This window comes from Hetaerina americana, unplaced genomic scaffold (assembly GCF_022747635.1).
Source record: "Hetaerina americana unplaced genomic scaffold, ioHetAmer1.1.p SCAF_1, whole genome shotgun sequence".
Lineage (NCBI taxonomy): Eukaryota > Metazoa > Arthropoda > Insecta > Odonata > Calopterygidae > Hetaerina > Hetaerina americana.
In genome coordinates, this window is record NW_027286069.1 from 14158823 (window position 1) to 14171532 (window position 12710).

The following is a 12710-nucleotide window of genomic DNA, read 5'->3' on the forward strand; positions in this document are numbered from 1 at the left end:
TGACCTCGCAATAAGAACGACGTGTGCTAATACGAGGAGATATTTATGCTACGTGTTTTCTTACATCTTTAATCCTTACCGTGATATTAAGACGCTCCCCTTTGACTCCTTGGGTAGAGGGTAGAGGGGGAACCTTGCTCTACGGCCCGTGAAACTTAACGAAGTTTGAATCTTAAAAAGTACTCATGGAGTAATTTGAAGATTGAAGATTTGAAGTAATTTGAAGTACACAAACAGTCATTCTCGAAGCGTGATTGATAACGTGCGAATCTTAATAGAGATTAAATTAGTCAGATTCTTTGGAACTTGGGTATGCTGCTCGGCTATTTGTCAGATGCTCTTTCAACATATTAACCATGCTCTTTACTATTGCCTTTCGCCAAGGGAAGAAAACCGGCAGTGGATAAATTGTAAAATACTCGTATTTATGTATATCTGTCAAAAAGTGAATGGAAATGAGAAACAAGTCTCAGGCGTAACTTGGTGAAAATCTTTCATGCTGGGAAAGCTTGATGAATAAAAAAAAACTAATTTCCACGCACGTTTTTGTTTTTAACGGCCATGGTTGTGAAAAATAAAACTAAATGTGAAAATTGTAGTTTTTTTAATTAATCAAACGTTCCTGGAATGGAAACAAGAGGTATTGGATTTTAATCTGCTCTGCATCGATTTTATAACTGGTGGAAATACTAAAAGTATTTGTGTGCTATTAATTTAATTTAAATCTATTTAATACTAAAAAAGTGGGTGTTTGAGGTGCTTCTTCGGATAAAGGCACCTCATCATCGTTACAGACGAATTTGGTTTTGAGGTATCTACAGACGTGTGAAATTCACTCATTAACAGGGTTAGTAAGGATAACAACAGTTTCTTGCCCTATGCCGTCTGTATTTTATTAGGAAGTTCTATTGCCTAAAACAAATCACAGTTTATGCACAGCTATTGGTGTATGGATGCATTAAGTGAATTTAAACAGTGACTCTCAGTTGAGGATCTTCTCTTGGTTCTTGTCCACTAAGCTACCATATTTTCTGTTAAAAAAATCACATCTTAGCTATTTAGGATCTGCAGCTTACTTTCGGGGTTTACAGGGGTTTCGGGGTTTTATCAAAATCCACACATATTCCCCCACACGCGCCCTTGCATCCCTGTTTAAATTGTTACCATGATACTTTTAAAAAGGTTTGTTTCCATTGATGGGAATTGAAGAACTTGCCAATAAGTAACGCTTTCCCGATTTCTATGTCCATTTCAATGAACTCTAATGCTGTCTAGATTCTGAATTTGCCGTAGCCTCCCGATAATTTGGCACTATCTCAACTGTTGTGAACGAATATTCAGGGCAGGAGCGTTTTGAAGAGGAAATGAAAATAATTCAAAATACATTATATAATACAATAACCGTCTTATATGAACTATATTGGATCCAATATTTCTATGAAGCAAATATTAAACATATAGTTTACTGCAAAACCTTATCAATTAACATATAGCTCTCGACGCTTCTCTGAAGAAAAATAAAAAAAATTGGCATCTCGAAAAAAAACGGATAATGTTTCCAAAACTAATTCGGAGACAAAAATGTACGAAGTTTCTTTTTTGTAACATTGGATTCAGTTTCCTCCCGTTCCCATTTCTCCTACGCACCTTTCCAGCATTCCATGTAGCCCTGCAGCCCATCAGCTCCCTTCGTTGGACCCGCAATCTTCAATCTCACCACGCGTGCGGACAGGGAACAGATTTCCACCAACGCACTTTTCACTTCCGCTAACTGATAAAATTCGCCCGGCATTACAGCAGATGGATACGGAGGGTGTTGAAGTACTGGAATGCGTTTCCCGTCTGTTGAAAATCGACTAGGAAACGGCGCTGTGGACTGGCGCATCGTATTGACGCAATATCAGGGCGCTTTCCTTTCACAGACCCGTCACTTTCTATTTCGCTCGTCCGTTAGGATCTAGAAGAGGTACCTTTGATTGACCGCTTGTCATACAGATGCCCATTCGGCAACCAATGCTCACGCATTAGGCGTCAATTAGAATCTCCGTCAGTTTCGAATTACGCATTCGTGCATTTATCATTCACGGCGAGGAAGGAATCCTCCAGTGCTTGTGTTTGTCACAGATTTTCTGGAACGCACCCAAAAACCCCAAGTTTCGCCGCGTGTTACAAAATATTCCAGCAAGCCCCCAGTGCCTTACCTTAAACTTTATTGATGGCAGATTAAATTTCTTTGCGGATGTTCTATTTATTCGCAAAGAAGACACTCAGGAATTTTTTCCGCTAATTTTTATTACGTCAAGTCAGCCACGGAAGATTCATTTCATTCTCAGTCAACGTTAACTAGAAGTGCGATCATTCCAAGCTTCGACCTTTTCAGATGAAATTGTAGGTTTTTTCAATGTTTTCATCGGATTTTGGGATGACTGGATGTTCAAGCCATTGTTTCATTGGACATCCATCGCCTTTCCTTCCGATGCATGACAAACCTTAAGAAATCCAAAAATTCGGGTTTAATAAAAATATCCCTTACAATATTCTTGACAATCGCTAGCTTTCTATTTTGATGCCTTCATTTAAACTACATGTTTGAGATTAACACTTTGGAGAATGAAATATTTTCTTCAAATAATTTAAAAAATCTCCATATAGTCTTTTTGGAATAGCCTGCCGCACATTGGGTATTTTTTTATGGCTCAACGGCATCTGGAACTGAGTGAACAGTTTGTTTTATTTGCCGCACCTAAATGTGCTTCGCTGAGATCCGTTGAACTGTTTAATGTACTTCACTGGCCTTTGATCACTGCTAGCCATATTTTAAAATTTTAAAACCATCAAGCGGTTCGTCATAACTCTTTGATGGTTAGGTGTATTTTACAGGCAGAGCTTAAGCGATGACCATCTTCCCTTCAATGGAAAGATTAACTTTTTAAACTCATTTAATTTCAATTTTAATTATTACGTTTGGTGAGTATTTCCAACAACTTACAAAGGCAAAAATTATCGATGTGCGTGACATTTTAAAGACTTTCACATTCATTTTCATTCCATTTGCATCATAAAAAGCCACTTTCGGGAGGCACATGAACATATTTTTTTTACGGTCTCAGGAAATGTAAATAAAACGTTTAAGGAACTCCTGGACTATAGTATTTAGTACTTAGGATATATTAGTAAATGCAATTGCCAATTCCATTCCAAATTCGATGGAATTTTCCTAATCATAATCATCCACTTTTTAAGTGTTAGGCCAATAAAGGACTACCCCTAATGCCGCACTCTTTGTTTAAAAGAGTTTTTTATGGCTGTAGATCCATGCATTCACTAATTGATCCTCAATAATTTGAAGAAAATATCTTTGGTTAAGAAGCATTAAAAAATTGTATCAATAAAGCATACTTATATCCATAAATACCTTAACAGGTGAAGTAGGATCAGGTCAGCCGAAGCGAAACTTTAACTGTGTTAATTATTATTAATGGTCTGGGGTAAAATATCTTATATGCTGTTATTTCATAATATAGTTATTGAAAAGTACTACAAATTTAGGTGCATTGCCTATATGCATCAAATAAATTATCATCATCAAGATTTTGTTTGTTTTTGCTCACCTTTCGTTTCTCTCAAAATTATTTCTTAACAACCCCATTAATGCTTCCCAGTTCCTTATCTTCGGATCGTAAGTAAACACCAATGTCATATTTTGTCACCCTAATTTTATTACCTTTGCTTCGGTCTCTGAAATTGTAATCGGCAGTGATATATTTGAAAATACCTCATTGAATGAAGGAGGTTTTTAATATAATGCAATTAATTCAAATAGGCAAGTGTTTTTCCACAATCGTTATAAACAAAATTGGAAAGGAGTCAAGACTGATGTTACTGATTCGGTCCATACACGCCATTGGAGAGTTAAAAAAAGGTGATTTCACTTGATTTTCGCGGACACTTGCTTCGTTTAAACGCTCTACCCCTCCCTCCCCCTCAGTGTTGAACGTGAGGTGAGTTCAACGCTCACAAATGTTCTCGCGATGCTGCGAAGCGCCCTCGAGGCGCTGAGGAGCGCCTTCGCCTTGCGTCCATTGAGGCGTGAAACGGGCGGGATAGCCAAGGCGAGGACCGTGTCTCGAAGGGCGTGCTCGCTTCGCTCTCGAGCGGGTGTTTTTTCGGACAGTATTATGAGCCGACGTGACCCATTTCCATACCATGGGCTATACCATCGGGAGACCTTGACCTCCGCACCGCGGTGGCGTAAATCCTCACTCTCCACACTCGAGTAAAACTCGTCCGGAAGGCGAAGCAATCAGAATTAGAAAGTGCCGAAGAGGAACACCGCTCACGCACAAAGCGATTCCATGAATTACGGAGAGATTTTCTGACGACGATTTCGGACGCTATGGCGCGCGGTCCCACTTAAACTCGACGTAGACCAATCAAAATCGACCTGTCGGCGCCCGAGGGACGGACGGCTGGCGCGGCGTTGCGATGGACACGGGCGAAGGGATATCGGAGGCTTATTGAGGCGATCTATCGGTGATGTGGATATCTACGGGTTTCATCGGTCAGCTCTTACGCTGAAGCTACGTATACATGACGACGGACGATAAAAACGTCACACTCTTCTAATATTTTATGCTACCCTTTCCAGTGTACGTAGCGGTAGTTGCCCGATGATAGCCCACGCCATTGGTGCATCACGGGATCCAAATTTATGACAATGGGGTTGTGGTTTTCAAATATTAATACTTTCAATGCTTCCCTCGAAGAAATGGATGGGGGGCCTTCCACCTACAACGAATCTTCCCACATTGATTGGGTTAATTTAGGGTTCACGACGTGTGCGGGTTTTTTCTTGTGTTAAAAAGCGATGTGAAAATAATTTCATTTTACCTTAAATGCATTAAAATTCAGACATTCCAATAAATCCTTGAATATCAATAATTACTTCAATACTTGGGTATGTATCATAATGATTGGGCTGGCAGTGGTACGGCATGCCTCAATCGGATCAATTGAAAGCGGATAGTAAACTTTTCCCTTTTCATTTGAAACGCTTTTCATTGTTAACCATAACTAAGCTACTTAGCTGTTAGCGAATATGTGGCTATTTGTCTTTGCGAATGGGTAATTTTCACAGGAACAGTTGATTATTTCTTAATTGCGAGATACCGCAGTCGTAGTTCAACCGTTTTTGTTGGTAAAAATCAATTCGAATGACATAAGCTCACCTAAGGGGTGTGTAGACCAATTGCTGAAGATTCTTAGGGGTACTCGTAATAATAAAAACCAATATGGATGAATGATTCAGGCGCTCCAGAGATGACGAAGTTTGAAATACGGAAAACTATGCTACGCTATGTCAGATCAATGTAAAAAAATCAGATTATTAGTGACTAGTAGAGACTTCCCATTGGACAACATATAAAAATCAATTATTTAAAAGTGGTGAGATGCTTGATAAGAGAATGAATAATCGAGTAGTACAGAAATTTTTACGAATTTCAAATAGTTTTTTTTACAGAGGAATATTGAAAAGTACTTTTCACCTTTTGGCCAGAGACGATCGAGACAAAAGAAACCATCTGTCACATTCGGATCTTTCTCGGAAAGGATTTGTAACCGTAACTTGAAGTAAGGTGGCCTCAACGTACAAAAATGTGAAAATTAACATTCCCGAAGCGTACACGACGATATGTCATTTTTTTAGAAGCAGGTCCCTTGGCCTTAAAATACAGCAAATTGCTTCGCACTCGTGGAGTTTTGCAGAGAGGGCGCGGATGAGATTGCCTCTTGGCGGTGATAATCGGTTTTGGGGTTACGTCACGAGAAAGGAAATGGAGCGGGAGGCGCCGTATGCACGGTCTGTTGAATTTTATTCACCCGATTGACGGACCTTGGGGATCGCTGGGATGAAAGACACGAGCGAGGGCCTTTTGACAGCCCTTGAGGCTCGCCATTGAGGGAATGGGTGTCCGGAGAGTAGACGGGATGACGAACCGAGGGTCCGTCGAGAGGTCCTACATCGCACCGCGTGACTTACCATTGGCCTTCTGCCGGACGGAATACTTCCGGCTGCAATTAACTAAGATGAAAAACGTTTTAGGAAACGTTTCCCTTTATCATGTGGAAAAGCGAATAAGGCTGTCGTGCGCCTGTGAGTTTACTCTTTTTTCCATCGGCAGTAAGAACACTTACAGGTTTTAAACGAAGGGTGGAGGGCGAGAGTATAAGTAAGACCAATTTAAGCATTCTCATAAATCGGTGCAACAACTGTAAAAGAATACTCCATTACCTGTACAATAATGTGGTAATGATCATGCAAATGAAAAACGGATAGAGAACAGAACCCAAGAGAAACGTAGGAATTATACAAGGATACTACTAATCGCAAGCGCAATTCAACATATACCCAGAAGAGGCAATAAAACAAGCACGGGAATTGGACATTAAAGGAGTCAAGGAGAATGGCCAAGAAGAAATGAACATGCTCTGGTGCGCAGATGGAATTGAATTAGTTACAGATACGCGAGAGGACTTGCAAGTAACTCTGAATGCGATGAGACAAATAATTATTGAGTGTAATATGAGCACCAAAAGGAAGAAAACTAAAAACTTGAAAAAGAAAAAAAAATCCTTGAGTGCAGAAGAGAAAAGTCGAAGGCATTTTTCACAGTTCGAGGAGTGAAAAGAGAGCATTTGGGAGACCTTCATATGCGAGGACAGCAGTATGACCCGGGATGGAAGAAATCAGATGGACATTAAGCGAGGAATAGTTCAAGTTAAGAAGGCGTTCATGAAGAAGGGTTAAAAACTGTGTTCAAAGAGCTTGAGGTTACAATCAAGGAAGCAGTTCATCGAAACATTCATATGGAGCATGACAGTTCAAGGATCAAAGATATTAAATATGGAAAAAGTGGACCGGCGAAGAACGAAGCCTTTGGAATATGATACTGGAGGAGAATACTGAATTAAACTGACAAAGTGAGTAACGAGGAAGTACATAGAGGAGCCGAAGAGAAAGGGACCATGTGGAGAACTCTATGAACTCAATGGAAAATATGAACTAGATAGATTCCCACACGTTGAGGCACAATGGATTGGTTACGAACATGATAAAAGGGGAAATCCAAGGGAAGATCCTGTAAAGGAAGCCCAAGAGACAGGTACATAGAACAAATTAAGAAGGACGGAGAATAGCTAAGCTATCAGATGATGAGGCTTCAGTGAACAAATCTGAAGATTGAATTAGGATTAGAAAACGTCTTACAGATTATGATGATAAATCTATCAATGACAGACAAGCGTGACGTGTGATTCGATGGTTTGGTTAGGATGAGAGACTATAGTTGAGTCGAATCAACTCAGGTACACCTATACACGAGAGTAGTGTGAATGATTCAAGAGAAATGGGCAGTCTGATAAAATGAAGGGTAAGCGTGATCCAAGAGAACCCTAGGATGAGGAATAATACAAGTTCCAAGCACAAAAGAGCACGCCATGAAACGATGTATGGATGTGATGATGGCGTAAAAAGTACACAAGGATAAAGTGGCATGGATGGATGGCATGATAAATGAATGGAAATTATTTTCCTTAAGTAATTAAAATGAGGCTTTTTCGACTTTGCCCACCACGAAAGGGATCGTCGCAAGGAGTATGTGCGTATTCCCTCAATAAGGATATGATATACTTATATCTCTCATTCCTGCTAGATTAAAATGGCTGGGTTAACAAAGTAAAATCATTTAGTTAGACAATCATGAGAGTACCACTCTGCGTAGACGTTCATTATAAACATTACAGAAAACACCGAATGTGGAGTTAGCAACAGAGGTGAGTCCATGGAGTTGATTGCAAAACGATTATACCACCATTATGAGCTAATTTGCATTTATTAACAACTAAATTTAAGGAAAACGCTCTTCAAATTACAAAATTTTGGTAATTATTTCATCACAACTTTATCGATACTGTAGGATGCTTAATGTTGAGCCTATTATGGAGGAAATGCAACCTTGGAGCGTGCGTCTAATGGGCATTATTTTCAGAAATTAACATTTTACGAAGGCCACAGACTGCGTTAGAAAATTATGTGATTGAAAAAAAACAGGGCACGTGATATTTTTATTTCAATAGGATTTGGTGTATTAGTATGTTGCACAAGTACACGCTGCTGTAAATGGAGCATACTACCGGGATGTACTGAAAATTATCCAAGGCCATATCAATCGCAAAAGGCCCTATTTCAAAGCAACAGGCTGCGTGATGCAACAGGATAATGCACGGCTGTGCATTGCAAATATTGTTTCTGAATATCTCGTCAAAATCAATGTGAAGTGCAAGACTGAAAAAAAAAATGCATGACATCGATTGGGATGTGAATGTCTAAATAGAACCATCGAACTTTGGTGGAGAGTGAAGATATGCTATTACAAAAATTAATGATCCTCCTCTATTGAACCGCCTTAAAAATGAGGCGTTGCATGAAGATCAATCCTACAGCACTAATATTGACTTTGAAATGAAGAATGGACAAAGTCTGTTTGCTTGGCAAAGCATAAATCGTTGATATGTGGTTCATGGTTGAATGAAAGAGGGGGTAGCCTCCTCCCGTCGACTCCCACAATTTCAAGAAAAAATAAAGGGTAACCACAAGAAAAACCGCTTTCTGTGCCCTGTAAATGAAAACTAAATTCTTATTTTTCTAAATTATAACTCAAAAGTAACGAAATTTGATCATAATCATGGAAGGTTTAAGTTACTTTTATCTTTTAGGTGTGATTCTTTTGTACAACGATGGTCATGAATACGTCTGCGTATTATCTTTTTTGATCAGATACATACCCTTCGAAGTTATTTCAATGAAGTCCGAATAGAAAAAATGTCCATTTCAAAAAATTTATTTCTGGATGAGAAATTATTTTTTACTCTCAAAATTTAATTCCTAAGGTGACCGCATATCACGCCAAGTGTCTATTTATTTGCGAAGGAGTTTATGACTGAAAATATTAAATAATTTTTCCTTAAGCCGTAAAAGGTTTTTTTTACCACTGGAGAGGGAAAAAAGAAGGGTAATATTAACATTGGTGTGGTGATTTATGGGGAAATGTAATCCCTCGCCAGTGTTCAGACGCACATTCAATATTGCAAGACGCTCACATTAACGCAGGGGCTTCCCGAATTGGTTTACATGGAACGTAATCCCATTGCCAGGGACCGTATTAGAAAACTTACAAATACTTAGTCACCCTGGTTAGCCCAAAATGGTTTACTGGGAAGATTTTCCCCGTAAGCCAGGGACCGGCTCTGGGTTACCTTAACCATTTACCTGTTCACTAGAAAGATACAGGATTAGCTTGCGAGGATATTAATCCAGACGCAAGGGACCTACTTCGAAGGAATAATACACATGCCCACACGCACTCACTCAGAAAATCAATACCAACACTGGCGACTATGAAGCGCAAAAAACACTAGATGGCCTGATGGTGTTGTCAAAAACGGAAATGGCAGGGAATTAAGCCCTTCAGTCAAAAGAAATAATAAATCATCAGTTAAAGAATGAATCAGCAATGAGATTGAAAGTTCTTCCTCTCTTTCCCCCTTTCCTGTTACTTGTGTGTAACTTCCCGGTCTCGCGAGCGGGAAGGACTTGATATCTGACAAAAAAATATATGAGAGATCGACCGAAAAGACAAGTACAAGGATTTGTTCTTCGCTCAAAAAATTCTCGATCGCATTTTAAATTGAAGCATCCACGCACTCAGGGCGTGTATGCTTCAATTTAAGATTCGATCGAGAATTGATTAATTCTAAATCATATCTCAATTTTTACAGATTTCACCTTCATTCCCTCGTGGTAGTTTGCAGGATGTTTATGACAAGGTTGACAAAAATGAAGAATCGGCGGTCATAATACTATGTGGGGAAATAGAGGATAAATACACTGAGTAGGTGATTTTCTGGGTATTCGGTTCAGAACAGAAGAGTCGATGATTGTAACTGCTAATGTAGAAAGAAGATGGCATTCATGGCGCGAATTTTAGCTCACATCATAAACTCATGAACGAAAGGGAAGAAATATTTTCCCCAAGAGAGCGATTGAGTCGAGGTAATAATGTTAATTCAAGTCCCTGAAAAATGTCTTACGGCGAGTTGCAACGCAACACTTTAGTCCGTGTGCCTATGAATACATTGAAACCTTTCGATCTATCAATTACATTTATCGAAACTAACGTCTGAATTTGATTTAGTGCTTCTAGAATTACGTTGCTCGCATGATTAGATCGCTGTGATGATAACGACGTCGAAAAATTAATCCATGCACATTACAAGGAGAAATCATCTCCTTGCCAACGAAGATTGCTAGAGACAATCTCTTTCTCAAATAAAATACACAGGTATCCATTCAATTTTTTTACTAATCTTATTGAGCGAAGCTCAACCATTTATCATGGATCGTTCTCAAGTGTCATCTTTACGAATCTTCTTAATCTACTCAGTTTTTCGAAATGTTCCCTCGGTTTCTGATTTCCTTGGGAATTGATGAGAAAGTTGGGATTACCAGGACGATGATAGGATCATCTAGTATTACTCATAAACCCACCTTATCCGGGCGTTTACTTAAAGTAGACCAAGAATTCAATTTCACAGATACTGAAATACTCGCGTGTTCATGACATTTTTCATTTTTTCCCCACGAGAGGTGATAAAAAATATACGACCCTTTTTGCTCATATAGTTGAGCTAGTTTTTATCTAGGACGACACATTTATTACTCATGGTATTTAATTTACTATGAATGGAGTAACATGCTTTGGGGTTTTATAGATCCAGATTTACGCAAATTTCAATATTAAAAGCCAAGAAGCGAGAAAGGATTGTCAGTTAGCTGAAATATCTTCGAGTTATTCCACACCTGATCTATATCCAGTTTCTAATGACTAGGCATACCTATTCCTCTACTGGATAAGATTTTATACATGTCGCAGGAAATGGAACCTTTTTGCAAAGATCATACGTAGGAGGTGTGATTCTGCGCGAGAATATTTGTTGCGGCGGTCATTTTAGACAGTAGGCCAGGGATTGGGGTGGGGATTTTCATTACATGTAGATGTAACGATAGTTCATTATAAGATTAATTACATACATTTTCTCTTCTTTTTCCGCGCCGCTTATCAATGTATCATACATCTTTCTACTTCTCCACTATACTCGTCACTCCATAATTTAAAATTATGGAATAATTTTAAACTTTAGATGGAATAATTAACACGTAATGTCTACAAATTTCCACTTCTAGGTTATAGATTTATTGAAGAAGATCGAAGCTCAATCGTTGATCTCAGCATATCCTGCGTGACTTCGGAGCAGAAGGCTTTCTTGCCATATTGGAATAACACAAACAGCACTGACTAAATCCTTTCCTACTTATGTTTGAGGATGTCCATTCCACTCCACACCAAATGATATGTTATCGCCCAACTGATGTGCTATTTGTCAGGCAGGATAAAAACTATGCAGTTACCTATGTACCCTGTTAGATCTTTTTTGGAGAATTAAAATTAACATATTCTCAATTATATCGAATCACGCTCTTAGGTGCATTTTCTGTAACTATGAAATGGTGTTAGATAAGGTTACATTATTATTTATATCCCAGTATAAACTAGTATATTTCATCATTTTTCACGCACCTCACTCAATTCAAGAAGAATAAATCGAGATATATTTAAAATAAGAGAGACAAAGAATTCAGTGAAAAATAAAAAATTATTCTTTCACATACCTATGTATTTTCAAAAACAACAAAGGATAAGGCAATTTGGCGGCACCCGCTTTCTCACGAAAGTCACGTGAACAAAATAGAGTGTAATGAGCAAGGAAAAGTAATATCCTCTTGAACTTAATTCAAATCGTGATTCAATAAGACCTCTAGTGCCTCATTATGCAATTTATAATTAGGGAGTTTCTGCTAATGATAGCGTAAAATACAAGAAATGTGGGAAAGGAAAAGGGATGATCGGCAATGGTTTTAGTAGGGAGGATTGGGAAAGGGGATATTAATGGGAAATGATGTAATTTATCGGCACGTCCTCATTGCAAGTTTAAGGTAAAACAGGCATACTACTGCGTGGCAGTTGTTACCTGGATGAAACGTACCATAATGATAACGCTTTTCTCGAGGTAAATTGGGAAAGACTTTTTAATACATCTAATCAGAACAAAACATGCCAATACATTAGTACATGACAGATATTTTCATTCACTTTCAATCAGACGAGCCTGAGAGGGTTAGTGGTTTTATTAAAAGGTAATCAAAATATGAATCTACTGCAAACAGGGTACCTTGTTATTTGCATAACAGAGAATATAGAACTAGCAATCAATAGTTCGCTACAGGTCGAACCTACGCCCAAGGATGCGGAAAAGAAAAATTAGGTGGAGCGCAAAGGCAAACTGAATTAATGTATGAAATTAGAAATGTCTGAGAAAGAAAAAATTCAATTTGGTAGAATGCCCTTAAAAGTTTGGGATAAGACACAAAACTCCAAACATTAAAAGAAATCAACGAAGTGTTCCCGGTCTTGAAACCGTATCCAGTAAACTACTCCTACGAGCACCCCAAGATTCGTTCGGCCGCGTGGCCCAATGGATAAGGCGTCGGACTTCGGATCCGAAGATTGCAGGTTCGAGTCCTGCCGTGGTCG

The 12710-nt window shown here is 38.8% G+C and overlaps 1 non-coding gene across 1 annotated transcript; it reads left to right on the forward strand.

Moving 5' to 3' along the window:
* Positions 1–12637: 12637 nt before the first annotated feature.
* TRNAR-UCG (transfer RNA arginine (anticodon UCG)) lies at positions 12638–12710 on the forward strand. The gene has a single exon. It is a non-coding gene; the product is annotated as a tRNA-Arg (tRNA).